The sequence below is a fragment of the Belonocnema kinseyi genome, chromosome 7 (assembly GCF_010883055.1).
Source record: "Belonocnema kinseyi isolate 2016_QV_RU_SX_M_011 chromosome 7, B_treatae_v1, whole genome shotgun sequence".
Lineage (NCBI taxonomy): Eukaryota > Metazoa > Arthropoda > Insecta > Hymenoptera > Cynipidae > Belonocnema > Belonocnema kinseyi.
The window spans coordinates 11034544-11039419 of NC_046663.1; positions in this window are offsets into that span (position 1 = coordinate 11034544).

The window sequence follows — 4876 nt, forward strand, 5'->3', positions numbered from 1 at the left end:
TTTTGAAATATTTACTCCTAAATTTATTTTTAAAAATCAATATTTTTTGGTTAAAGCTTCAACAACTTGGTTCAAAAAGAACTTCTTTGGGCAAAGTTCATTTTTTGTTGTTGTAAAATGTTCATTATTTTAGTTGAAAATTCTTTTTTTTTCAAATGAAAATTTAAATATTCCATTTCTGGTTAAAAATGAATCTGTTTAATTTGAAAGTTTAAATACTTTGATGAAATTTCATTTTATTTTGTTTGAATTTTAATGTTTTGAATTTAAAATTAAATTTTCAATATCACATTTTTTGCTGAGAATGTATTGCGTAGTATGAATATATTATGTATACAAATGTGCGTATCAGGATTGGGCCTAGTGTCCGCACTTAAGTGTATTAGCAGTAGTGTTTATCTCTCTCGCTGCAGTTATACAGTGAAACTCTGAGACTGGGCCGGTTTTTGGGCTGGAAGAGGTGGGGAAATTACCTAGATAAAAATGTCGTTTCGTAGAAAAAACTTTTTTTTGTTCCCGCCTGAGCGACCGCCACTCACACCGCGCAGCTCCTTTTACTCCTACTTGCGGTGCTGCGTCAATTCTCGGAAGGACTATATCAGGGGGCCCTGGCTCTAGGGTTCACTGCGCTTAGTTTAAAGTTGAACAATTATTAAGCATTTATTTTTTTTGAGATTTTTTTTGTAAATTAATTTTTTTAACTGCAGAAATAATAATATTATTGATGTTTAAAATTGTTTGTTTTTAAATGGACATATCATTTATTTTGTTAGCATTTTTTTTTAATTCTACTGTTTTAAATTTTTAATTTAAATCCTTTTTGTTTGAAAAAAACAATATTAAATTTTGCCTAGAGAGAAACCGTATTTTTAAATTTAAAATTCAATCTCAATTGGATGACAGTTAAACTCTTTTGTTTAAAATTCATTTTTTGGTTAAATGTTCATTATTTTAGTTAAAAATTCATTTGTTTGGTAAAAAATGAACTATTTTATTAAAATTTATTAAACATTTTTCAGTTAAAATAACAATATTTTTCGTTGACGTTAAACTATTTTGTTAAATTTTTGTTGAAAATTAATAAAATGTTGCATTTTTCATCGAGAGAATCCATCTTTTTGTTTTTGGTTGTAAGCTGAAGTGCTTCATTGAACTCTTTTGTTAAAAATTAATATTTTTGGTTGAATCTTTATCATCTTAGTTAAAAATTTTAATATTTTGTTGAAAATTTATTTTGTTTTATGTCAAAATTAATTTTTTTAACTGAAATATTAGCTATTGCATTTTATATGGAGAATTGCTCATTGTTAGTTTAAACTTTCCACTATTTGTTTGAAACGTTATGTATTTTATTTAATATTCGTCTTTTTGGTAAAAAAATTTATCTTCTTTGCTCAAAATAATCTATTTGGTTTTAAATGCTACTAATTTGTTAAAAGTTCATTTTTTTGTAGGAATGTCATCTATTTCGTTGAAAATTTATTCCTTGGATTGAAACCAGAAACATTTGGTTGAAAACACGTTTTTTTTTCTTAATTTTAATTTATCCATTTTTTGTCAAAAACAAACTTATGTGGTTATTGAAAATTCAAATATTTGTTTGGAAACTACCGAATTTATTATTTATTTAGTATTATTTTGTTATATTTGTTAATTTATTTATTTTAATAAAAATGTAACTTCCATTTTTGTTCAAAAATTGATCTTTTTTTTAGTTAGAAATTCAACTCTTTGGTTGAACAATACCAGTTTTATTATTTAATTAAAAAGCTTTAGAAATATAAACAATAATATCTAAATGCACTTATCGTGAAAAAAATCTTTTCCCAATTTTATTATTAAAATTATGTTTCGTCCCATACAATTGGTATTGTTGCTTGACCCTCAGCACGGAGACATCTTGCGAGGTGACGTCACAACATGAATAACTAATGAGGAGTTTAACACTCACTAGAGTGCGCGATCTATTCGGGTCCGAGTTCTGCGAGAATTTAAATTTAATAAATTAAAAAATAGCTCTTTTATACCAATTATCAATTAAATTGTATAGTTGACTTGTAAAATACATAAAAAAGAGTAAGTCAATTTGAAGAGAAAAAATTTAATATTTAAATTACTGGTCACTTTTTTATGCGTAGTTCCGAATTTTATACACATAGAATTATTGTCTATTGAACAAATTCAAAGTACGCAAATGACATAGTTCAATTTTTAATCATAAATTACATATAGTTCAACTTTCAACCAAAATGATGAGTTTTCAAACAAGAAGATTAATTTTCACTATAAAGACAAATGTTCAACAAAAAACATAATTTTACAACTAAATATTTGAAGTTATGATTAGAAAAGTAAATTTTCTACTAAAACAAAACGAATTTTCCAAGACATTGTTAAATTTTCAACAACAGCAACAAATAACCATAAATGGAATAGTGAAAATTTTAAATAAAAAGTTTGAATTTTTAACAATATAGTTCAATTTGCAACAGAAGAAGTGAATTTTAACTGAAACAGAAAATATTTTTAACCGAAACTTGAATAGTTAAATTTTCTGTTAAAAGAATTAATGTTCAACCAAAAAAAAAAAATGAATTTTTCAATAGAATTGTTGAATTTGTAGCCACAGCGATGAATTTTCTATTTAAAATATTCATACCCAAAAAGATTTTAATATCAAGTATAATATATTTGAGCTTAAACAGAAAAGACGAATTTTAAAAGAGATACTTAATTTTTAAGTTGGAAAATTAATTATCAAACAAATGTAATATTGTAAAATAATTCAACTTTTATTGAAAGAGATTAACTTTACAAATACAAAAAAAAATTGAAACAAAAATAAAATACTTGAATTTTCGACTAAAAAGTCGAATTTTCAACTAAAAAATTATTTTCCAACCAAAAAAGAAATATTTTTAACAAAGTAATTACATTTTTAAAATTTACACTACCGTCGAAAATTGTCAGCACAATAGGCGCGAGAACTATTAAAAAATCACTGCTGATCTCCAACCACGATATATTCCGCTAAAATCTTATCTTCGATTTAAGCCAACAAAACTTTAAAAATGTTAGTGGGTTCCCGAGATACGACCCAGTGGGCACAAAATTTGGCGACGTATTTGCGACATCGTTACGACATATTTACGACATCCTATCTCCATGTCGTTTCGGTGTCTTTGCGATATCGTAAAGACATCGTTAGATCATACGACTTATTTACGATATCGTAAAGACCCCTTAACGACATGGACATAGGATGTCGTGAAGTTGTCGTAAAGATGTCGTAATGATGTCGTAAAGACAGCGCCAAACTTTGTAGTGAAGGAGGCAAATTTCTAACCAAAAATTGACAAGTTAAATTTTCAGTTAATTAATTTTCAATGAAAAAGACAGATTTTCACCAAAATAGTTTATTTTAAACAAAGCGATGAAATGTAATAGTTTTATACTTTAACCAACAAATATTTTAAATTAAAAGCCGTTGAATTAAATCCAGAAGGACGAACTTTTAACAAAGCATGTAATTTTTCAAATGAAAAAGATCAGTTTTTAACAAAAAATCAAACAAAAACAATGTTTCAACTAAAAAGAAGAAACTTCAACCGATAAAATTTTAATAAAAAAAGTTGAATTCTAAAAAAGACGATTTTTCTCTAAAACAGTTTTTTTTAAATTGAAAAATATGGTTGTTTTCTTTTTCGCTATAAAAAATAGAAAATTGTTGAAAATATATGCTTTGAAACGCTCTATTGTAAAAACAATATCTTTTTGGTGAAATTCAGAACTATGCAAGAAACACTGACCCTGTCAAAAATATTAAATTCTGTCTTCTCAAAATAAATGACTGACACTTAAACTCTATTTTACGAATTAAGTATAAACTTTTATTCATAATTTGTATAAAAATCTATTTTTCATTTCTTAAATTTTTGCAGAACTTGGACCCGAACAGATCGCGCACTCTAGTCAGTGGTAACTCCTACATTTAAGGATCTTTTTGTATTGCGCATGCGTCTCTCCGTTGGCGCGCTTTTTAAAATGATTAATATTACTTTGGTTTGTAATTGCTTAAAACAAATAACAGTTTTAAATTGAAGAATTAAAATTAAAGAAATTTAAATAAGATTAAAATCAAATTTAAAATCCTATTTAACGTTTAATAATGAAGTGATTGTGCAGAATTCCTGAATTAAAACCCACAATCTAACGACCAAATTTAGACAACTATACCACCATAAAATGTTCTTATTGAAATTTGAGAAAGATAAAAATTTTCCTAAAAAGAAAAGAATTTATTTTTTTGGATCAAAATAACAAAGATGGTAGAAAAATAAGAAGGCAACCAAATAAATCCCCTACCTTCTCTTTTTCATATCCTACAAAACCACGATTCTCTTTCCCTGACACCCGAGAATATAGTGAGAGTCAAAATGACAACCCCTGAAATATTCGGCGAGGGTCAAAAGACAAATCGGTTATATATATATATATAGCTCAAATATATTATACTTGATATTAAAATCTTTTTAGGTATGAATATTTTAAATAGAAAATTCATTGCTGCGGCTACAAATTCAACAATTCTATTGAAAAATTCATTTTTTTTTTGGTTGAACATTAATTCTTTTAACAGAAAATTTAACTATTCAAGTTTCGGTTAAAAATATTTTCTTTTTCAGTTAAAATTCACTTCTTCTGTTGCAAATTGAACTATATTGTTAAAAATTGAAACTTTTTATCTAAAATTTTCATATATACCAGGTGTACTCAGCGCTGTTCGCTGAGTGCGTGCCCCATCGATGCAAATAAGTGGTAGTCGGATGGAGCCAAGTCTGGTGAGTAAGCGGGGTGGGGTAGCGGTTGCCAGCTG